The sequence below is a fragment of the Schistocerca piceifrons genome, chromosome 7 (genome assembly GCF_021461385.2).
Source record: "Schistocerca piceifrons isolate TAMUIC-IGC-003096 chromosome 7, iqSchPice1.1, whole genome shotgun sequence".
NCBI lineage: Eukaryota > Metazoa > Arthropoda > Insecta > Orthoptera > Acrididae > Schistocerca > Schistocerca piceifrons.
This window is the reverse complement of record NC_060144.1, coordinates 494,938,823-494,964,299: the sequence shown is the minus strand read 5'-3', so window position 1 is coordinate 494,964,299 and position 25,477 is coordinate 494,938,823.

Genomic DNA, 25,477 nt, shown 5'->3' with positions numbered 1-25,477 from the left:
AAATGCAGTAAATGAAGCAGGCAAAAAGGAATACAAACGTCTCAAAAATGAGATCGACAAGAAGTGCAAAATGGCTAAGCAGGGATGGCTAGAGGACAAATGTAAGGATGTAGAGGCCTATCTCACTAGGGGTAAGATAGATACCGCCTACAGGAAAATTAAAGAGACCTTTGGAGAGAAGAGAACCACTTGTATGAATATCAAGAGCTCAGATGGAAACCCAGTTCTAAGCAAAGAAGGGAAAGCAGAAAGGTGGAAGGAGTATATAGAGGGTCTATACAAGGGCGATGTACTTGAGGACAATATTATGGAAATGGAAGAGGATGTAGATGAAGATGAAATGGGAGATATGATACTGCGTGAAGAGTTTGACAGAGCACTGAAAGACCTGAGTCGAAACAAGGCCCCCGGAGTAGACAATATTCCATTGGAACTACTGACGGCAGTGGGAGAGCCAGTTCTGACAAAACTCTACCATCTGGTGAGCAAGATGTATGAAACAGGCGAAATACCCTCATACTTCAAGAAGAATACAATAATTCCAATCCCAAAGAAAGCAGGTGTTGACAGATGTGAAAATTACCGAACTATCAGCTTAATAAGTCACAGCTGCAAAATACTAACACGACTTCTTTACAGACGAATGGAAAAACTAGTAGAAGCCAACCTCGGGGAAGATCAGTTTGGATTCCGTAGAAACACTGGAACACGTGAGGCAATACTGACCTTACGACTTATCTTAGAAGAAAGATTAAGGAAAGGCAAACCTACGTTTCTAGCATTTGTAGACTTAGAGAAAGCTTTTGACAATGTTGACTGGAATACTCTCTTTCAAATTCTAAAGGTGGCAGGGGTAAAATACAGGGAGCGAAAGGCTATTTACAATTTGTACAGAAACCAGATGGCAGTTATAAGAGTCGAGGGACATGAAAGGGAAGCAGTGGTTGGGAAAGGAGTGAGACAGGGTTGTAGCCTCTCCCCGATGTTGTTCAATCTGTATATTGAGCAAGCAGTAAAGGAAACAAAAGAAAAATTCGGAGTAGGTATTAAAATTCATGGAGAAGAAATAAAAACATTGAGGTTCGCCGATGACATTGTAATTCTGTCAGAGACAGCAAAGGACTTGGAAGAGCAGTTGAATGGAATGGACAGTGTCTTGAAAGGAGGATATAAGATGAACATCAACAAATGGAAAACAAGGATAATTGAATGTAGTCTAATTAAGTCGGGTGATGCTGAGGGAATTAGATTAGGAAATGAGGCACTTAAAGTAGTAAAGGAGTTTTGCTATTTGGGGAGCAAAATAACTGATGATGGTCGAAGTAGAGAGGATATAAAATGTAGGCTGGCAATGGCAAGGAAAGCGTTTCTGAAGAAGAGGAATTTGTTAACATCCAGTATTGATTTAAGTATCAGGAAGTCATTTCTGAAAGTATTCGTATGGAGTGTAGCCATGTATGGAAGTGAAACATGGACGATAAATAGTTTGGACAAGAAGAGAATAGAAGCTTTCGAAATGTGGAGCTACAGAAGAATGCTGAAGATTAGATGGGTAGATCACATAACTAATGAGGAAGTATTGAATAGGATTGGGGAGAAGAGAACTTTGTGGCACAACTTGACCAGAAGAAGGGATCGGTTGGTAGGACATGTTCTGAGGCATCAAGGGATCACCAATTTAGTATTGGAGGGAAGCGTGGAGGGTAAAAATCGTAGAGGGAGACCAAGAGATGAATACACTAAGCAGATTCAGAAGGATGTAGGTTGCAGTAGGTACTGGGAGATGAAAAAGCTTGCACAGGATAGAGTAGCATGGAGAGCTGCATCAAACCAGTCTCAGGACTGAAGACCACAACAACAACAACATACTGCATATATTGCGACTGTGGATGTTGGATTACCCGGTAAACTCCACCCCGTTTTATGTGTCCTGACGTCATCGGTGGCGTGGTTGCCTGTTGACCGGAATGCCATCTAACTTTCAGAACACGACCGTATGGACATATGTTGACAGTTTGTATGATTATATCGTGAATGAGACACAGAAGGGGGAAACAGTGGTTTGTTGCTTTAATTTTGGACACCAGAGGAGCTAGCCAATAATTATCATACTGCATGACCTTCTCAAACTAATCAGTATATCACTCCCAAGGTTTTAGTTTCGAAATTTTGCTAGCTTCCGATTGGTGGAGACAACAGGCTGTTTCGTAATAAGAATCGCAGGAATTTCCTCGGTTATCATCAGTTAGTTGCTGGCGTAGGATGTATGAACCACGTATATTTTTGTCACACTTAATCGAAGAGCTGGGAAAACCGGAGTATAACTAGTCCTATCAGTCAATCTGCGTATTTATTCGCGTCACTTCCAAGGGCGTTCAGAAAGCTTGGGCGGTGAAACCACCTAGCTACAAAGCTGCCTTATCAGTAGCTGCACATAACTGTGTGGACAGATTTAACAGGTTCTACGCACAACAATCATGGAAACTGTTGTAGCGCTGATTGCATAGTGTACTTACACAAGCTGTGCTTTATCATAGTAACACCGAGGACACAGCAAGGGAAGAAAGAGAGTTTGGCATATACGTAGCTTTAAGTAACCGGTGACTTAATGTACCATCAAAGATCACGAATGTGGATTTACGCGGCACAATAGATCATCGATTAGATGACCTGTGGTGTCAAATTAGTCCATTACTAATAACACAACAGTAGCGTTACTGACAAGACATTAACAGACCAGCAGCTGAAGTCAGTAGCGGCTGACTGACTGTTCTCGAAACTAGATTACTACTCGCGAAATAATCTCCAGCAAAATCTTTTCTACATCAAAAAAATTATTTCCTTAAATATCAGCAGTAATGACTATTATATAATAATTTTTGTTGATAATGATCAACATAGAAACAAACGACAGATACACGGTGTATCTAAATAGTATGATCAATAGTATAGTAATAACGAAACTTAGTGAAGAGCAGGGGTGGTAAGATGGGGGTCAGTCGTACATGGATAGTTCAGTTGGTAGAACACTTGCCCTCGATAGAGGTGTATGGTTTAGATTTCCTAGGATGTTTCAAATCAGCGACAACGCCACTGCAGGGTGCAAATTCATTCTGCAAAGTAAAATAGAAGTTAATCATAAATCGCTAGAACATCGAAATATGCTACAAAACTAGAAAAATGTACTATTCGTTCCAGTCTGCAATACAGCCTGACTGACATATTACAAGGTCTGTAGACCTATCTCGTTAAACATCATATGATGTACGATTTTATAGCGTACACTTGTGTGCAAAACAGGAGGATGAAAGTAACTTGTGACTGACAGGTAAGATAGCTCGGTAAAACATGGACCATATACAGGGTGGTCCATTGCTCATGACCTTGCCGAACATCTCACGAAATAAGCGTCAAACGAAAAAACTGCAAAGAATGAAACTTGTCTAGCTTGAAGGGGGAAACCAGATGGCGCTATGGTTGACCCGCTAGATGGCGCTGCCATACGTCAAACGGATATTAACTGCGTTTTTTCAGATAGGAACCCCCATATTTTATTACATATTCGTGTAATACGTGAAGAAATATGAATGTTTTAGCTGGGCCACTTTTTTCGTTTTGTGATAGATGGCGCTGTAATAGTCACAAACATATGGCTTACAATTTTACACGAACAGTTGGTAACGAGTAGGTTTTTTAAATTAAAATGCAGAATGTAGGTACGTTTGAACATTGTATTTCGGTTGTTCCAATGGGATACGTGTAGCTTTGTGAACTTATCGTCTCTGAGAACGCATGCTGTTACAGCGTGATTACCTGTAAATACCACAGTAATGCAATAAATGCTCAAAATGATGTCCGTCAACCTCAATGCATTTGGCAATACGTGTAACGACATTCCTCTCAACAGCGAGTAGTTCGCCTTCCGTAATGTTCGCACATGCATTGACAATGCGCTGACGCATGTTGTCAGGCGTGTCGGTGGATCACGATGGCAAATATCCTCCAACTTTCCCAACAGAAAGAAATTCGGGGACGTCAGATCTGGTGAACGTACGGGCCACGGTATGGCGTTTCGACGACCAATCCACCTGCCATGAAATATGCTGTTCAATACCGCTTCAACCGTACGCGAGCTACGTGCCGGACATCCATCACGTTGGAAGTACATCGCCATTCTGTCATGCAGTGAAACATCTTGTAGTAACATCGGTAGAACATTACGTAGCAAATCAGCATACATTGCACCATTTAGATTGCCATCGATAAAATGGGGGCCAATTATCCTTTCTCCCATAATGCCGCACCGTACATTAACCCGCCAAGGTCGCTGATGTTCCAGTTGTCGCAGCCATCGTTGATTTTTCGTTCCCCAATAGTGCATATTATGCAGGTTTACGTTACCGCTGTTGGTGAATGACGCTTCGTCGCTAAATAGAACGCGTGCAAAAAATCTGTCATCGTCCCGTAATTTCTCTTGTGCCCAGTGGCAGAACTGTACACGACGTTCGAAGACGTCGCGATGCAATTCCTGGTGCATAGAAATATGGTACGGGTGCATTCGATGTTGATATAGCATTGCCGGCCGCGGTGGTCTCGCGGTTCTAGGCGCGCAGTCAGGAACCGTGCGACTGCTACGGTCGCAGGTTCGAATCCTGCCTCGGGCATGGATGTGTGTGATGTCCTTAGGTTAGTTAGGTTTAAGTAGTTCTAAGTTCTAGGGGACTGATGACCACAGCAGTTGAGTCCCATAGTGCTCAGACCCATTTGAACCATTTGATATAGCATTCTCAGCACCGACGTTTTAGAGGTTCCCGATTCTCGCGCAATTTGTCCGCTACTGATGTGCGGATTAGCCGCGACAGCAGTTAGAACACCTACGTGGGCATCATCATTTGTTGCAGGTTGACGTTTCACATGTGGCTGAACACTTCCTGTTTCCTTAAATAACGTAGCCAACCGGTGAACGGTCCGTACACTTGGATGATGTCGTCCAGGATACCGAGCAGCATACGTAGGACACGCATGTTGGGCATTTTCATCACAATAGCCGTATATCAACACGATATCGACCTTTTCCGCAATTGGTAAACGGTCAATTTTAACACAGGTAATGTATCACGAAACAAATACCGTCCGCACTGGATGAATGTTACGTGATACCACGTACTTATACGTTTGTGACTATTACAGCGGCATCTATCACCAAGCGAAAAAAGTGGTTAACTAAAATATTAATATTTCTTTACGTACTACACGAATATGTAATAAAAAATGAGGGTTACTATTTTAAAAAAACGCAGCGCCATCTTGCGGGCCAACCATAGAGCCATTTGATTTCCCCCTTAAGGCTAGACGAGTTTCGTTCTTTGCAGTTTTTTCTTTTGATGTTTATCTCGTGAGATATTTGCCCCGGTCACAATCAATGGACCACCCTGTATAGAAAGAAGTGCAGCAATATAGAAGAGATGGAAACTGAAAGAAATACACAACGAGAGGTACGGGAATGACACTTCTATTCAAGGACAGTAATTGTAGTGAAGTCAGCGCGATTTATGATGGTCCTCTGGACATTCCAGAAGGCATAACATAGCTCTTAAAACATTTGGAGATCAGTACGCCCTTGCAACATTGTACCTCCCCAGACTATAATACCTGTACCACCAAAACGGTCATGGTTGACAATGCTGCACGTGTCCCCATATGGCGAGAGGTGAGAACACCTAATGCACACAGAAACATTGTCGAACATGATCGTTTTTGTGGTCTAGGCATTACGGTGTATAGAGACATAACGTTGCTTTGGTGTAGTGACCTCTGCTTCTTTGAATGCGGCACACTCACCAATCAGCGTTATAATGACAGTGGACTTTTTCCAACGTGCGTCTTTTCAGGGGTGTATTCAGCTCCGACATCATTTTTGTGGGTAATCATATGCGACCGTATCGAATAACAGAGGTGGAGCAGTTCTTGGGACTAGAGAATTTTTGGCGAATGGTCTGCCCGTTCCCCTGACTTAAATCCTATCGAGGACGTGTGGGATGCTTTGGGGAGACGTATTGAAGCACGTTCACATGCTTCAACGACCATCGAGCAGTTGTCAACCGCACTGATGGAGGAATCGAACTCCCAACCAGAAGAATTCATCACCTGTCTTGTAACCAAGTTGGGAGCACGTTACAGAGCATGCACACCGTCCGTGGCGATCACACATCCTATTAATAACCACGTCCCGCCTTTTGTAACGCCCAGGAGGCCGTCATGAATTATGGTGACTTCTATGTAATTACTGTCGTTGGATAAAAGTGTAGTTTCTATTCTTCTCATTGTGTATTTCATTAAGTCGCCTTCTGTACTACACTCATGCTCATAAATTAAGGATAATTGCAGAATGTGGTGCCACACAACGTGGCACTACACAAAACTGGCGCTAATAGCATACGCACATAGGCACATAGGGAACGCAGGCGACACAAATCCGTAAGTCCACGGTATTGGTGATAAGTTGAGAAAACCGTCCCGAAACACATGTGCTACAAAACGCCACTGTTTCCTGCGCATCTACCCCGACATCAATATGGAATATGATCACTATGCACACGTACACAGGCCGCACAACGGGTTGGCATACTCCGGGTCAGGTGGTCGAGCAGCTGCTGGGGTACAGCCTCCCATTCTTGCACCAGTGCCTGTCGGAGCTCCTGAAGTGTCGTAGTGGTTTGAAAACGTGCAGCGATACGTCGACCGAGAGCATCCCAGACGTGCTCGATGGGGTTTAGGTCTGGAGAACAGGCAGGCCACTCCATTCGCCACATATCTTCTGTTTCAAGGTACTCCTCCACGATGGCAGCTCGGCGGGGCCGTGCGTTATCATCCATTAGGAGGAAGGTGGGACCCACTGCACCCCTGAAAAGGTGGACATACTGGTGCAAAGAAACGTCCCGAGACAGCTGACCTGTTACAGTTCCTCTGTCAAATACATGTAGGGGTGTACGTGCACCAATCATAAACCCACCCCACACCATCAGACAACGACCTCCATACAGGTCCTGTTAAAAGACATTAAGGGGATGGTATCTGGCTCCTGGTTCACACCAAATGAAAACCCGGCGAGTAGCACTGTTCAGACGACACCTGGACTCGTCCGTGAACATAAGCTGGGACCACTGTTCCAATGACAACGTACTGTGTTCTTGACACCAGGGTTTACGGGCTCTCCAGTGACCAGGGGTCAGTGGAATGCACCTTGCAGGTCTCCGGGCAAATAAACCATGTCTGTTCAGTCGTCTTTAGACTGTGTGTCTGGAGACAACTCCTCCAGTGGCTGCGGTAAGATCCCGAGCAAGGCTACCTGCGGTATTCCGTGGCCGTCTGCGGGGATTGATGGTCAGATATCGGTCTCTTAGTGGTGTTGTACACTGTGGACGTCCCGTACCGTAGAGCCTGGACTCATTTCCTGTCTGCTGGAATCATTGCCATAATCGTGAGATCACACTTCGTGGCACATGAAGGGCCCGTGCTACGACCTGCTGTGTTTGACCAGCCTCCAGTCGCCCTAATATTCTGCCCCTCATAACATCAATATGTGTTCTTCGAGCCATTTTCAAGACACAGTCACCATTAGCGCGTCTGAAAACGTCTGCACACTTACTCGCTGCATCGCACTCTGACACGCACCAACGCACCTCTGCGTATGTGGACTGCTGCCAGGGCCACCGTGAAACGACCGCAGGTCAAATGCACCGCATGGTCACACCCCGAGGTGATTTAAATCCACAAACCACCCACCAGAGCGTTGTTTCACCATGTATCAGCATTATCCTTAATTTATGAGCAAGAGTGTATACTGCAGCAGCTCTTTCTATGTATCGTCCAAGTTTCATCGAGCTATGTTACTTTCGGATGATGGAGCTATGTCCTTTCGGGTGATCATATTCCGCCGACATTTATTAAGAATAAAAAATTAATAATTTTATCTTTCAATGTTTTATGTTTAACATTTATCATTTATGTTTAATGTTTAACCTTTATGTTTAATGTTTAATATTTATGTTTAATGTTCCTTTTATGTTCTTAAAAACTCTTTACTTTAATTTCTGTATTTTCCTTCATTGACTTTTTCTTGTCATATCTATTGTAATGAATCCAAATTTGTCATCATTCCAACGTTTACTGAAGATTTCTTTAAATTCATCATATTTAAAAACAGCACTAACAGATTCATGATACATATGATTTAAAGTTGTACCATCTTGTCTAAAAGTGCTTAAAAATTTTAGATGCACTTACTAATTCTTTTGGTATTTCTGGATGTGTTTGGGCTGAATAAAAACAATGTATTCCTTCATGTGTTCCGCTAGTAAAATATTCATTAACTACAGCGTGATTTTTAAGAATAAAATCATTAAATAGAACCACTCAGTTACCTTCCCGGTATAATTTCTCTATTATTTTCGATAAAAGTAGCTATTTTTCATTTCTTTTTTCAATTTTTACACGTTTCTTTAAATTCTTAGTGTTTCAGTTGATCTAAACTTATAGAATTAATACATAATGGTTTATATTATCCCTGTTTAGTCACTGTGGAGATAAAATACAATTGTCAATCATTCATTTTGTTTTTCCACATCCTCTTGGTCCTATTATTTCACATCATATGAAAGTTACTTTCGTCGTTGAGCTCTGCACACCAATGTGTTTTGTACTCGTGGATGATAACTTTTCACCAGATCAAACAACTCTGAACCAATTAACCATGCTTCTCACAAGTACAAATTCGGTGAGGCCCAACTTTCCTGTTTGTTAGTAATATCGAGAAGTCTATAGAAAGCGGTGTTCAGGCTAATGCCGTATTTCTTTACATACAGGAATCCTAGACAATGTTCCTCTCCATTCCTAGTAAACAGAACACATTCAAAAGGAATAACTGGACTGGACGCGTTGTGTCAAACACAACTCATTAAATTTGGAAGGTAGGAGACGAGGTACTGGCAGAAGTAAAGCTGTGAGGACGGGGCGTGAGTCGTGCTTGGGTAGCTCAGTTGGTAGAGCACTTGCCCACGAAAGGCAAAGGTCCCGAGTTCGAATCTCGGTCCGGCACACAGTTTTAATCTGCCAGGAAGTTTCACAACTTATTAAGTCGCAACTAATGCTGTCTCATTGCAGGAGAAGTACTACGTTGTGTCGTACCTCAAAGTAGTGTGGTAGTCACGCCACAATTGATAATTTCTGCAGCTGCAGAAGGGTATTCAAAGAGGACGCTGTTGTGTACAGATAGACGACATCATTATAAATTGGTTATGAAAAGCAAAGAGACTTGCAGATTGTCAGCGCCTGGTTGGCAACTGTCCATTAACATAAATAAACAGAATGTAATGAGCGTAATATGTTAAACTACCTGATATTTATGTGATCACACGATTGACGATTAATCATGGAATCAGTCGTAACTGTCAGGTATCTATAAATACCTGTCGGAAGCAGTTAAACGTGGATATGGAGGTGGAGGTAGATCGATGGTGGATTGTTAGCTATTAGAATATTCCCGCGAATTCACGCACGAAACAGATCGCTTACAAAACTCTCGTTGGCCCAGTTCTCTAGTATTCTTCGACGGTCTGGCACACTTACGAGGCTGGATGTTTAAAAGATCTTTCCTCTTCTGTTTGCTTAGTCATCGTCAAAGTGGGTAACAAAGAAAGGTGCAGGTATCCTACATTTTTTTGTACGTCTCCTATAAAAACTTCTTTGTTCTCATTCTTCTGGTCTCTTTACACGCGTGATAAATATATTGCGTGTGTCGAAAATTACCATATTCTTGTCTATGACGTAATTTGCCAGAAACTTTATTATTCACCGTGTAGTTTACATGCCGTTGATGATAACGGAGTAATTGACTTGGGTTTTATTTAAACATATTTTCAACATTTACGATATCCAAAAATCAAGGACACGTGAAGAAAAATTGTTTGTTTTAAGATTTATATACATTGTTTGAAATCGCTGATTTATTCCTTTCTGAAAAAACTTTACCCTTTTCAAAAACCTAATATTTCAAAAGTTATGCTTATTTGAAGTTTGTTCTAGAATCTTTGACTCTGTAAATGATATTCTTCATTGCCGCCGTTTTGTAGCTGAGATGGTTCTCTCTTTGAGAATGCGTAATTTCACCAAAGTAACTTCTCAGGATATGAAGTATTCAGGTTAGAAATTTCAGATTTCCAGAAATTTCTTGGCTGGCTCAAATGGTCATATTGCAAATTCTAAACGAGTAACTTTCGTCACTTTTAAACCTACGTTCTCTAATGCATATATATGTTAACTATCTTCTTTATCTTTTGGATTGTTATTGAATGTATAATTCAACTGTAATTTGAATTTTACCAAAAGCTTCTCTTCGGCGTAGATATACGCCAAACGTGGCAAAGTCTGGAGCACTATAAGTTACGCTATCATTCACCACAGATGCTATGTACGACCGAGATTTCGATGCACCGAGAAAAATCACCATTACGACTATGGAGTGCTACTAGTAGACTTAAACTAGTTTAAAAGGAACCTGTACAGGTGTACCACAATTGATGTTACATATTTCTAAAGGTTGTAGAGCGGACTCATCACATCAAGTTTTACATAGGAACCCATGTCTGGAACGTCATCCATCGACGCTAGAGAACGTCAGCTTTGTATGCACCGGACGCATATACATACATGTACACACATTAAAAAAAGTTTTGCATCACTCCGGATCCCGGAACTCCTGAGGATAGTCGTTGACTGTGGATATTGTATCACAGTACAGTCTCTTTGACTGTTCAGAGATGTCACTAAACATGCACAATGATGTAAACAACCATTCATGAGCAGCGCCTATTAGACGGAGGGGGTCCGACATCCGATCAGTTCCAGTCATTCTACCAGGAAGGAAGTACACGGTTCGTGTTGTCTGTAGTTCAACCATGGCTAGACGGTCAATACCGGTGTTCGATCGCGTCCACATTGTTACTTTGTTCCAGGAAGGGCTCTCAACAACGGAAGTGACCAGGTGTCTTGGAGTGAACCAAAGCAATGTTGTTCAGACATGGAGGAGAAACAGAGAGACAGGAACTGTCGATGACATGCCTCACTCAGGCCGCCCAAGGGCTGCTGCTGCAGTGGATGACCGCTACCTACGGATTATGGCTCGGAGGAACCCTGACAACGACGCCACCATGTAGAATAATACTTTTCGTGCAGCCACAGGACGTCGTATTACGACTCAAACTGTGCGCAGTAGGCAGCATGATGTGCAACTTCACTCCCGACGTCTATGGCGAGGTCCATCTTTGCAACCACGCCATGCAGCTGGTACAGATGGGCCAACAACATGCTGAACGGACCGCTCAGGATTGGCAGGATTGACAGATGAGTGTCGCTTATGCCTTCAACCAGACAATAGTCGGAGACGTGTTTGGAGGCAAACCGGTCAGGCTGAATGCCATAGATACACTGTCCAGCCAGTGCAGCAAGGTGGAGCTTCCCTGTTCTTTTGGGGTGGCATTATGTGGGGCAGGGGTACGACGTTGGTGGTCATGGAAGACGGCTGTACGATACGTGACTGCCATCCTCCGACCGATAGTGCAACCATATCGGCAGCATATTGGCGAGGCATTCGTCTTCATGGACAACAATTCGTGCCCCAATGGTACACATCTTGTGAATGACTTCCTTCAGGATAACGACATCGCTCGACTGGAGTGGCCACCATGTTCTCCAGACGTGAACCCTATCGAACATTACCGGAATAGATTGAAAAGGGCTGTTTATGGACGACGTGACCCACCAACCACTCTGAGGGATCTACGCCGAATCGCCGTTGAGGAGTGGGACAATCTAGACCAACAGTGGCTTGCTGAACTTGTGGATAGCATGCACCAATGCAGGAGGTCGCGCTATTGCGTATTAGAGGTAGTGGTGTGTAGAGCAATCTGTACCACCACCTCTGCAGGTCTCGCTGTATGGTGGTGCAACATGCAATGTGTGGTTTTCATGAGCAATAAAAAGGGCGAAAATGATGTTTATGTTGATCTTTATTCCAATCCTTTGTACAGGTTCCGGACCTCTCGGAAACGAGGTGAAGCAAAATCTTTTTTTGAGTATGTGTATATACAGAGTGATTCCATTATGATGTTACAATCTTTCCGGGATGATGGAGAAGGACAAAAGCATCTATTTGAGGTAGGGGTCCCTATACAGGAAACGAACGAGGCCGAAGTTATAAGCGAAAACCACTGTGATACCTTTTTCTCCGTCTTCAGGCCACGAGTAGCCTTCCCGGGACCATCCGAACACCGTGTCATCCTCAGTGGAGGATGCTGATAGGAGGGGCGTAGGGTCAGCACACCGCTCTCCCGGTCGTTATGATGGTATTCTTGACCGAAGCCGCTACTATTCGGTCGAGTAGCTCCTCAATTGGCATCACGAGGCCGAGTGCACCCCGAAAAATGGCAACAGGGCATGGCGGCCCGGATGATCACCCATCCAAGTGCCGGCCACGCCGAACAGCGCTTAACTTCGGTGATCTCGCGGGAAACGGTGTATCCACTGCGGCAAGGCCGTTGCCTACTGTGATACCTTGACAGTGGAATAAATGTACTCGTACTGTTAGTACTGAGACTGCAGGATAGGCAACTTGCGTAGGTTTTAGTATGGACCAAAACTAGAAAAAATGTCCAGTATTCATGGGCCTTAAATGGCACTGTGCTATGAGCACTTGTTCAGTAAAGGAGATGTGTTTCACAGTAACGAAGGTGAACAAGTGCTCGCAGCCCCTCATGTGCATATTTTAAGGCCTATGTTTATGGGACATTCTTTCCTTGTTTTGGTCCATACTACTACCTCTGAAGGTTCCCTACCCTACAGTGCTGGGACAATAGTACCAGTACATGTACTCCACTGTCTGAGGTATCAGAACGGTTTTCGCTTATATCATTCGACTGGTTCCTTTAATATGCAGGAACCCTTACATCAAATTGATACATTTATCATTCTTCATCATCACAGAAAATTTGTAACTTCATCATGGAATTCAAAAACGGTTCAAATGGCTCTGAGCACTATGGATCTCAACTGCTGAGGTCATTAGTCCCCTAGAACTTAGAACTAGTTAAACCTAACTAACCTAAGGACATCACAAATATCCATGCCCAAGGCAGGATTCGAACCGGCGACCGTAGCGGTCTTGCGGTTCCAGGCTGCAGCGCCTTTAACCGCACGGCCACTTCGGCCGGCTTCATCATGGAGTCACCCTGCATATAAACAGCACACTACTACAGGTGCTGGCGCCTATAACTTTGACGCTCTGTAACATCACTGGATGCCGTTTCCGTAGATTGACTCCTGTGTAAAATGTGATCTACCGGGTCCCCTGTACAACCCCTGGAAGTGTGTAAGATGAAATGTATACACCCTGTATAAGGCACTAAAGTTGCAAGCACCCTACGCTTGGATTTGTAATTGATCTCAAGGCAGAAATATGTCTTCAGAAAATGCCAAAAATATATATTACTTTATACAAAACTTCATAATTTACAACAAAATCTGACAACTGTTTCACATTCTTATTCATTTATACAAAACTTTATAATTTACAGCAAAATCTGACAACTGTTTCACATTCTTATTCATGTTTCGTATTCAAGTGTAAGGGATACTTACACTGAGAAATGGGAAGAGATGGGGACACAAGTGAATATTTGAGTGGATTTAATGTCACATTTACTTTTGGAAATTTAATAATACGATTCAGTGAGCAGTAGGCAGACTAAGTGCCAGTAAGATGCATGCTTCAGTCCCTCAGCAGCACCACTTACCTTCTAACAAGTTAAACCATACAAAGAACCGAAAAAAGTTTCTGCTGGTAGCAATTTTGAAAAAGCATCTACTGATGGCAATTTTGCTTCGCTCTGACTAATATTCTTGCTGAATGCAGAGATAACATCGTGCTCCAGTTAAGTACAGGTTTGAAAATGAATATAAAATCAGTCGTATTTTAACGTGGGCTCCATGAGTGACTGGGGAAAGGAAATAAATCGTAAATTCTTTAGTTACATTTGCAATTATCAAGGTGTAACATATATGTTGCCTCTGGTGTTAGGCAGCGATTATGTAAAGACACAGCGTAATCATATGCGCTAAATATGAATCCTTGCCAATGCTGGCATGAATCGTTGTTCATTAAGTTTTACGAGGAGTGCAGTCGACTTAAAGATATATGTGTAGTTCAGAGTAATACAAGTGTTTATGTGTTAGATTATAAAATGCCGTGTACACTTTCTTACTACATTTCCTTCAGTTCTGAGAATGTAATTGTTAAAAGACATCCGCGGCCATTAAGAACAATTAAAGAAATATTATAATCGAATCGGACCTTATTGGGGATAGCTGTTATATGAAACAGGTATCAAATGTTCACATTAGTTACGGCGAACTAACAACATGCTGCCTTATCCATTTTCTTGTCAAAGATTTTACGTCATTGTGATAACATTCAAAATAATTACATTCCTAAGTAGCGGTGTGACACCAGATAGCAGAGGGAAATAATATCAGTTCTTTCGCAAACGAGAATATATAAGATTCGATTGCAAAGACTCAGTTCAAATGCAGTAAACATTACACTTGTTCTGTGGTGAACCACGTGTATACAACTCCATGATTTACAAATACGGATGAACGAGAGAAAAACTGATTAAGTATCAAGGGTGTGGATGATGAGCTGCCTGGCTGACCCATGTAAGTTACGTTTGAAGTTATGTGAAGGCACATTTAAAGAGCTGAAACGTTTCAGACAGTACGTTACGCTAAGCTAAAAATATACGCCCCAAACTCACCATACTCTCCGTGTTTTGTTGACTGAGGACGGCCATCATAACGTGACCTCAGTTAAGGTACGAATGGCCATGAACAAGCTGTGGCACCGGTCGTCTACAACAGAACGACATAAAGGAAGTAGAAAGAGCAGAAAAAGAATGGAGAATGCAAAATTCCGAATGCAGAAAGTAGAATGCTTTGTACACGTTCAATGGGGCTCACAAATGAGCGAAGCGACCAGCGGAAGTCTGTAATGTGCTCGTATCTACTACCTCCAAAGTGTAGGCCGCCAGACATACTTTCACTCGACTATTCAAAGACTGTAATATATTAAGCAATCGATTTTCCTGGCACAGAATCTCTTATATTCTGATTCAGAATAATTTAAAAGTTGACATTTTAATGAATACTTCCTAGAGATTTGTATACTTTTAAATCAGTAGGCAATCTGGTCAGCGTCAATTTGCTTGAGGCACCATAAATTAACCAAAGTAAAACTTGTAACCCACCGTGCTGCTTCAAGGTGTTCGATAACCTTTCAAAGCATTTTTTTAGCGTTCAGCGAGGCAGGAAGACGACCTGGAAGATTTGTGAGTAGAACTGCGCTCTAGTAAAACTACGGTTTGGTGCTTCTGGTACGCTTGATAATTGACGCAATAAACGGTAGGATTACCGTTAGTTTGGTAGTACTGTTAGGAAAAGAAACATAAATGAATGTGTAAGAGAGAAAATCGGAGCCGTCGACATCTCTTAATTTTTTTTTTTTTTTTACTTGTTTGGTTGTTTGTTTTGTACATAATTAGAACCACACATGATTCAGTGTTAACCTGTTCTATATTTTATATCTTTGCGTAACTCAAAATTGCATTTTTTAAATAATAAAAATTAGTTGATGGAGTAAGTTCTGCTCTTTTATGTAACCAGAGCGATTACTTTTGATGCAAGTACAGTCTACATGCAGAAACGAAAAATCTGTATAATTGTTGTTGTTATTTTGTACTCAAAAAAATTGTTCAAATGGCTCTGAGCACTATGGGACTTAACTTCTGAGATCATCAGTCCCCCAGAACTTAGAACTACTTAAACCTATCTAACCTAAGGACATCACACACATCCATGCCCGAGGCAGGATTCGAACCTGCGACCGTAGCGTATTTTGTACTCAATAGAACGTTCTTCATCATGACCGAAGCTAAGAGTTTCTTGTTATTATTGATACATCCGAAAGCTATTTACGAATAACAGTAACATTTTTATGAAAATTCGACAAAATATTGAAGCGATGTGTCGTATATTTTTGTTTAGCACTTTTTTTATTTTACCTTTTTGTTGAGAAAATTGGTACATCTATATTGTTTTCTTTGTTTTTACTGCAACATCTCTCTGTTTTACGTTACACATAAACTATTTTCGAATAAAATCTGAATTAACCATTGAAAATTTCAATTTTGCTGTAAATACTGTTTATTCTTAAATAACGGACAAGAGGATAGCTATGAGGAACAAAAATGTTTCGTAGGTTACCCGACCCTTTATATACCTCAGTTTCTAGACGGTTCACCGCTTCCCGTTTTTAGAGAAGCGTAATAAGACATATAAGTAAAGAAAGCAATCATTGTGAGGTAATGCTCAGTAGGTATGCATCACGCCCAACGTACACGTAACACGTGTACGACCTTAAGTGACAACAGCTATGACTGAAGCAGCCATACTTTACACTTACTTACAGTAGTCTTCGGTGGTTTTACAACACTACTTATGAGGCATCGAAATAAGCAGGTCAGTAACCTTGTAAATGTTACAGAGATGTTCAACAAACTGCAGTGAGAAGCACTACAAAAGGCGCGTTGTGCATCCCAGTAAGTGTGTAACTAGTACCTGCTTTAAATTAAGATCAGTTTCTGTGCCTACATGGGTAAGTCCGAAGCTAATGATTTTGCCATGAAACTCAAACCCAAAATAATAATAAGAAAAATAATCGGATAACACTAGTCTGAATTGTAAGTCTGACAGGATACCAAGTTACTCATAAATGTGCAACAGAAGCGGTGAAGCCGGCCGCGGTGGTCTCGCGGTTCTAGGCGCGCAGTCCGGAACCGCGCGACTGCTACGGTCGCAGGTTCGAATCCTGCCTCGGGCATGGATGTGTGTGATGTCCTTAGGTTAGTTAGGTTTAAGTAGTTCTAAGTTCTAGGGGACTGATGACCACAGCAGTTAAGTCCCATAGTGCTCAGAGCCATTTGAACCAAGAAGCGGTGAAAAGTTCTTCTGGAAGACGAAATCATATTCGAATATGTAATCATCTAAATGTATAACTGTCCGATAGAGTCTCTAAAAACTGTTCTGATATGAAGTCCTGAAAGGTATCTCGGAATAACTCAGATTTGTACATAAAAAGATGCGTGAGTGTGACGTCACAGATACGTGTGTTGTCTCCGTCTGACAGCAATGGCTGCATCGGCGACAGCGACTTTCGACAGAAAACTAATTTAATCAGGTGAAAATTAAGTGAAAAAATAATTATCTCAAAATAAAATATTCGTCCGGAGTGCAGTGGGTAAGTCAGTTGTTCACATTCGAACGTAAAGTTCCCCATCGAGCGGGTGACCATCGTATGAAAGATACAAAGTGGATGCAATTTATGTTCGTGGCAGGTATGTTAAGTGAATTTCAAGATGGTGGTTACTATAAACATAAGGTTCTGACCTGGATTAGTTTACAAGTGCGATGCTTGTACAATTGAAATGAAATTTTCGATCTGCACGGGCAAGGCATAAGTCCCGAGTTCGAATCTCGGTCCGGCGCCACGTTTTGGTTAGGCAAGTAACCATCTGTCACTGGAACGCAAGAGAAAGCACCTTCTCAGTCTGCACTCATATGAAGCTTCTACATCGGGAAGTTACTGAAGTGTGGAAAGGAAGAAATGACGTGTTTCAAAACTAGTGCAAAAGATGGGGGCAGTTTTGCTGTACCATTTCAAAACTCTTCTGTGATACGAACATTGGCACCCTGAACTGAGTACTGATTGTGCTTTATCACTTATTATTCAACTATTCACTCCATTGTCGTACCGAACAACGGCGTAACATTCGGGAGAAGTCGATAAATTTTGAACTTTATTTGTCAAACTTTAGAGTACATGTATTTCGCATACACCAGTTGACCAAAATAATGCTCTCCAACAAAGGTGACATTGTTTGCTTAGGCAAGCCACTACGGATGATTATGGATATCGGGAATTGTATAACAATGCTTATCGATTTCCCATAGGATGTACATAGTAGATACAACTTCACAACGTTAATTTAAAACATTTGTCATGATTTTATGTCGTCATTTACAGGAACAAAACCACAAGAGAAAAAATTCTTAGCAAATATGAAGGAATAAATTATTCTGGTTATACTGGAGTAATATAAATATGTATTGTAATTTTGAGATAATCTTATTGTGTCGTGTTTCATATATCGTTGCAATGAGTGACATAAACTCGTAATCTGAAATAATCACGTATTGCCCGAACGAAACTTTTTGCCTAACTGAAGTGTAGGAGACGATTCAGACGGGAGGATGTGCTGCCATGCGTAAAATGCTTTCTCAGCTTCCAGAGTTCAGTGCCCGACATTAGTCTCAGAGACAGTTACTGATCTTTTTTCATTTGCTTGGTACTGGCTGTCGTCATACTTATTGCCAGTTTATCGCAACGAGGCACATCATCAGAAGTTTTCTTTTCCGCCCTATAACGTATGAACCGGTTGTAAATACGTGGTCACCTCTTCTGTTCGGTATCTTGTAATCTGCCTTATCACAAATTTAAGTTTCATTAACATCTCATCATTTTGCGTTTCGGGATATCGCTATCATCAGATCTGTGGTATAAACATAGGTACAATGTAAGACAATAAGTGAAATTTAAAGATACATAGTTTCAACAGCGCAGTGAAACTGGTAAACGTACCTGTCAAAAACCATATTCTGTGTCGCCTTTGTCACCTCCGACGATATTCCGGCAAAATATCAGTGACAAACAGTACGACATGACATAAAGTAAACCATTTCGCTACTAGGTGACGTGTGTGACTATACTTAGGATGACAAGTTAAACTGCTACGTGGTAGTGCTTGTTGAAACTTGAGTTATTTGACTGACATAAAATTTTTGTTGATAAAAAAATATAAGAACTGGCGAAATTGTATACTTTATGCCCTGTTCTACTGCACGTGTCATTTTCGGCATGAATCCCTGCAGGAATGTAGTAGGGGCCGACAAATGATTGCATGCAGTTTTTGACAGGTACGTTTGTCAGTTTCACTGCGCTGTTGAAATTATTTACGTTTAAATGTCATTGTCTTACAATCTACGTTTGTATTATATGTTCGTAGTGTATGTCTGCACCACAGATCTGATGATGGGGGACATCCCGAAACGCGTAATGTTGAGATGCTAACAAAAATTTTACGAATTCGCGTCAAAAGTGATAAAGCGCTTGTACTCGGTTCGTTTGCTCGCAAAAAAGAACATTTCTGCAGTTCACGGTATTCGATGCATGCGAGTTCGTTTCACATCGATTATTACTTACTTTCAGCCCAATCGCTGAACTTGTCTCCTTGTACTACGCAGGGTGGGTGACTAACATTTTCAGCTGAAGTAAGTTTTGGCTCATTAAAGAAATTTACAATTTCTTTCGCATTGGAAGGATACTGATCATACCTTTACATATTCGCAACTTCTTATCGCAAATGTAGAAGTATCAACTTCTGCTTTCCTTCCAGACTATGCTGACATAACAGCTCCATACCTAACAATCACATACAAGCACTCGCTCGACGTTCCGTACCTGAAGACTGCAAAGTTTCACAGGTCACACCAGTACACAAGAAAGAAAATGGTAGTAATCCGCTGAATTGCAGACCCGTATCAATAATGTTGATTTGCAGCTGGTATTTGGAACATATGCTGTGTTAGAAAATTATGAACTACCACGATTAAAACGATTACCGGCACATAGCAGAGGTCCAAAAAGTATCGGTCTTGTGCAACGCAACTAGCTGTTAATCACATGATACTGAGTGCTATCTTGACGGATCTCATACAGATTCATTTCTAGATATCCAAAAGGCATTTGATATGGTTCCTCACAAGCGGTTTCTAATAAAATTGTGTGCCTATCGAGTTTCGTCTCAGATGTGCAACTGGATTCGTGATAATTGTAACATTTCGCATTAATTGACGGAAAGTCATCGCGTGAAACTGAAGTAATATCTGATGTTCACAAAGGAAGTTTATAGGCCTTTAGCTGTTCCTAATCTGTACAGGGTGTTCTGAAATTCCTGTTACAAATTTCTAGGACTTCTAGAGGGGAGTGAGTGGATAATATTTTGAATTGTAACTCATGTCCGGAAACGTACCCTTTCAGTGCCACTACCTTTTGAAAACATGTTGGTAACGCGATCATGTTTAAAAATAACTTATTAGGCGCGTCCCAGTACAACATTTTTTCTACAATTCCACTCATTAATAAGCAAAGAAACAAAAAGAAAACTTTGTTTTCACGAACATTGTTGTTTACAGTTCAGCCTCTTCCAATTCGGGTGTGCCGCGTCTCCCTGAAACACCATAGTCACATCAGCTGACCGTGAAGTTACCCCTTTCTCGAAGCCGTTGCTTGATTGTGATGAAAAGGGTATGCATTAGAGTTGTGGGTAACTATCCCGAGAAAGGCGTCGAGCAGCTCTTCCGTTACCGTGACCTTCGCTATACAGAAGGGTCTTGTCGGAGTATTCTGCAACCGTGTGCTGAACCACGTTGCTCTAACACACACAGAAACGTCAATGAAGCTCGAACCAGTCAGAGAGGTAGAACAGACGTCAAATGACATCGGCCGATCCGACTTAAGCACCGCCCACCGCATATACCCTATTGTATAGCTACTTAGCAAACACGTTTGCAAACGGTTGTAACGCAGAAACAGTACGTTTCCGGACACGGGTTCCAATTCAAAATATTGTCTACTCAGTCTCCTCTGCAAGCCCAGAAGTTTTTAACGGCCGAACACCTTGTCTAAACGATTTAGGATGTAATCGGAGCAACCCTCAAAGATTATTTACAGATGATGCTGTCATTTGCCCTGTAGTTAAGTCATCCGATGATCAAAACCAATTGCCAAAGATCTCTGTATCGTGTGAAATGTGACAATTGATCCGAAAGAATGAAAAGTGTGAGTACTAAAAAGAAATCAGCTGAATTTCGGATACACTATAAACCAGACGAATCCAAAGGCTGTGTATTCAGCTAAATGCTCCTAACTTAAAATTACGAACAACTTAAACTGGAACGATCACATAGATGACGTTCTGAGTATGGGAATCAAAGTCTACGTTCTATTGGCAGCACAATTGGTAGACGCAACAGGCCTACTCAGTGGTGTGGTTTCAGTTGCCTGAGATTGCTGTCATGTGTGTGAGTTGCCCTTGCGGGAATGTGTATGTTTGCATACGTGTATCTATTGTTGACGAAGGCCAATGGCCGAAAGCTTTAATTGTGAGAGTCTTTTTGTTGTGCCTATCTGCGATTCAGCAGCTCCACTATATGGTAAGTAGCAACTTTCCTTCTCATAATATCGTTACATTCCATCATGGATTTTCCATTTTTTGAGAATATATATATATATATATATATATATATTGTGTGCGTTGGTCTTCAGTCCATAGGCTGATTAGATGCATCTCTCCACGCTACCCTATCCTGCGCAAGTCTCTTCAGCTCAGAATACCACGGCAACCTACATCATTCTGAATCTGCTTTGTGTATTCATCTCTTCGTCTCCCTCTACGATTTTTATCCTTCACCCTTTCTTCTAATGTTAAATTGGTGATCCCTTGATGCCTCAGAACGTATCCTACCAACCGATCCCTTCCTCTAGTCACGTTGTGCCACAAATTCCTCTTCTCCTAATTCTGTTCAGTACCTCCTCATTAGTTACGAGATCTACGCATCTAATTTTCAGCATTCTTCTGTAGCACCACATTTCGATAGCTTCTATTCTCTTCTTGTCTAAACTAATTATCCTCCATGTTTCACTTCCATACATGGCTACACGCAACACAAATACTTCCAGAAAAGACATCCTGACACTTAAATCTACACTCAATGCTAACAAACTTCTCTTCTTCACAAAAGCTTTCCTTGCAATTGCCAGTCTACATTTTATATCCTAACTACTTCGATCGTCATCAGTTATTTTGCTCCCCAAATAGCAAAACTCATTTACTACTTTAAGTGTCGCATTTGCTAATCTGATTCACTTAGCATCACCTGATTTAATTCGACTGCATTCCATTATCCTCGTTTTCCTTTTGTTGATGTCCACCTTATATCCTCCTTTTAAGACACTGTTGATTCCGTTCAACTTCTCTTTCAGCTCCTTGGCTGTCTCTGACTGAATTACAATGTTATCGGCAAACCTCAAAGTTTTATTTCTTCTCCGTGGATTTTAATTCCTACTCCAAATATTTCTTTCGTTTCCTTTTCTGCTTGCTAAATATATAGAGTGAATAACATCGTGTATAGACTACAACCCTGTCTCACTCCCTTCTCAGACACTGCTTCCTTTTCGTGCCCCTCGACTCTTATAACTGCAGACTGGTTTTTGTACAAATTGTAAATAGCTTTTCGCTCCCTGTATTTTACCCCTGCCATCTTCAGAATTTGAAAGGGAGTATTCCAGTCAATACTGTCAAATACTTTCTCTAATATTAGAAACGTAGGTTTAGCCTTCCTTAATCTGTTTTCTAAGATAAGTCGTAGGGTCAGTATTGCCTGACGTGTCCAACATTTCTATGGAATCCAAACTGATCTTCCCCGAAGTCGGCTTCTACCAGTTTTTCCATTCGTCTGTAAAGAATTTGTGTTAGTATTTTCAGCCGTGGCTTATTAAACTGATAGTTCGGTAATTTTCGCACCTACACGACGTGCTTTTTTGGGACTGAAATTATTATATTCTTCTTGAAGTCAGAGGGTATTCGTCTGTCTCATACATCTTGCTCACCAGATGGAAGAGTTTCGTCATGGCTGGCTCTCTCAAGGCTATCAGCAGTTCTAATTGAATGTTGTCTACTTCCGGGACCTTGTTTAGACTTGGGTCTTTCAGAGCTCTGTCAAATTGTTCATGCACTATCATATCTCCCATTTCATGTTCCTCCACGTCCTTCTCCATTTCCATAATATTGTCCTCAAGTCCATCGTCCTTGTATAGATCCTCTATATACTCGTTCCACCTTTCTGCTTTCCCTTCTTTTCTTAGCAAACGTGGGGGCAAAATCGCTACTGTATTGCAATCCAAATTTGGACAAACGCGTTATTAACCAGGTTGTCGTATTGTTTTGGCTCATGAGTGCATCTTAAGACAACAACAAAGGCCCTCACAATGACGGAGACAACTTAAACACATCTGAAAGACGTGTACCATAATCCCGGCATGTGATGATGAATTTAAGAAGATAATAATACAAATTATATGCAAATCATCTATTATACGATGTTCTTTATAAATGTGATAGCAAACACTTTTATTATATTCATTCATTAACATTTTACTGCAACTGCTGTTGCTCCATCACATTTTTATTTATGTACAGCCGATACATTCAAATCCCCATTTCTAACAGCAGTGTGTGTTTGGTATGTGTTTGTTTGTGAATAACTTTTCCGCTGTCAGTGGCGATTTTCTTTTGTATTTCCCACTATGCGTTTCATGAAATGATTCCAAATTGCAAACGTGTTTTCCTGATTTCTTCCAGATTTCGCCACTCGCTACATGTAAATATCGATAACCAACTATAAACATTGCGTTATTTTTTTGTAGTGCAGTAAAGTCAATAAAACAAAGCAGAATCTCACACATCAAAAATGTTACGTAAAACTGGCATAGTATACAGAGAATAACGCACTTGAATATGGGAATCGTTTTCCGAGTCGCGTCTTGAAAAAAATAGATAAAAATATCGTAACTGGTATCAGAAAAGTTACTTATAAAGAAAACCATTGTCTTCACAGTCGCAGACTTCACAGACAATTTGTAATGTATCTTATCAGATGTGTTTCGTAATTGCCACACGTTGTTGCAGACCCGCCAAACTGGCGCGGAGGCTGCCGAATAAGGGATGGCTAATTTGGTCGCTCAGCGTGTGGTACAAAGCAGAGCCCGTGGGAAAGATCTGCTGGAAGGAGAGAAACAGCGGCGGCGTCCGCTTCTGTGCAGGCCCCCGCCGCGCCGCCTCGGTCAACAGAATGTTCAACAGGTAAGCCGTCGCCCACGGCCCGGGCGTAACAGATGGCGCCGCTGTCTATCTCGGACGCTGATCCGCCCTTAATGAGAGGCGCTGGCGGGGGCGGCAGAGTTAATTGGATTGATTAGCGGGCCAGACGCGGCCGGCGCGCGCGCCTGTCAGCCCCACGGATTCACTGTTCTGGAATTCCGGGTCGCCCACGCCGCCTCCGCCGCCTCCTCCTCCTCATCCTCTCCGGAGCCGCGAACCAAAATAAAGAGTCGGCAATTAACGACGGCGCGCTTCTCACAGCGCGGCGGACCACCCACTCTCCGACTGGCCGTGTTTTTCACTCGCATTCTTCGCTCGCTTCCGCGAGTTTACGCCTTTCCGCTTTACACGGCAGCGAACGCTACATCTGTAACAGATAGCGTAGACAGAGGCTACTCGAAACGGCTGATTGACGTTATCTCAAGTATTTCTACTACCACAAGAGTTGATACAGATACAGGAAAGTGGGGCCCGTTTCGTAGCCAGGGAACACTTAACCCTCACATCCTAGGCCTTTTTTGTCTTCTTCATCTACATCTACATTCATACTCCGCAAGCCACCTGACGGTGTGTGGCGGAGGGTACCTTGAGTACCTCTATCGGTTGTCCCTTCTATTCCACTCTCGTATTGTTCGTGGAAAGAAGGATTGTCGGTATGCCTCTGTGTGGGCTCTAATCTCTCTGATTTTATCCTCATGGTCTCTTTGCGAAATATACGTAGGAGGGAGCAATATCCTGCTTGACTGCCCGGTGAAGGTATGTTCTCGAAACTTCAACAAAAGCCCGTACCGAGCTACTGAGCATCTCTCCTGTAGAGTCTTCAACTGGAGTTTATCTATCATCTCCGTAACGCTTTCGCGATTACCAACTGATCCTGTAACGAAGCGCGCTGCTCTCCGTTGGATCTTCTCTTTCTCTTCTATCAACCCTATCTGGTACGGATCCCACGCTGGTGAGCAATATTCAAGCAGTGGGCGAACAAATGTACTGTAACCTACTTCCTTTGTTTTCGGGTTCCATTTCCTTAGGATTCTTCCAATAAATCTTAGTCTGGCATCTGTTTTACCGACGATCAACTTTATATGATCATTCCATTTTAAATCACTCCTTATGCCTACTACCAGATAATTCATGGAATTAACTGCTTCCAGTTGTTGACCTGCTATATTGTAGCTAAATGATAAGGGATCTTCCTTTATACGTATTCGCAGCACATTACACTTGTCTACATTGAGATTCAATTGCCATTCCCAGCACCATGCGGGCAATTCGCTGCAGATCCTGCATTTCAGTACAAGTTTCCATTGTTACAA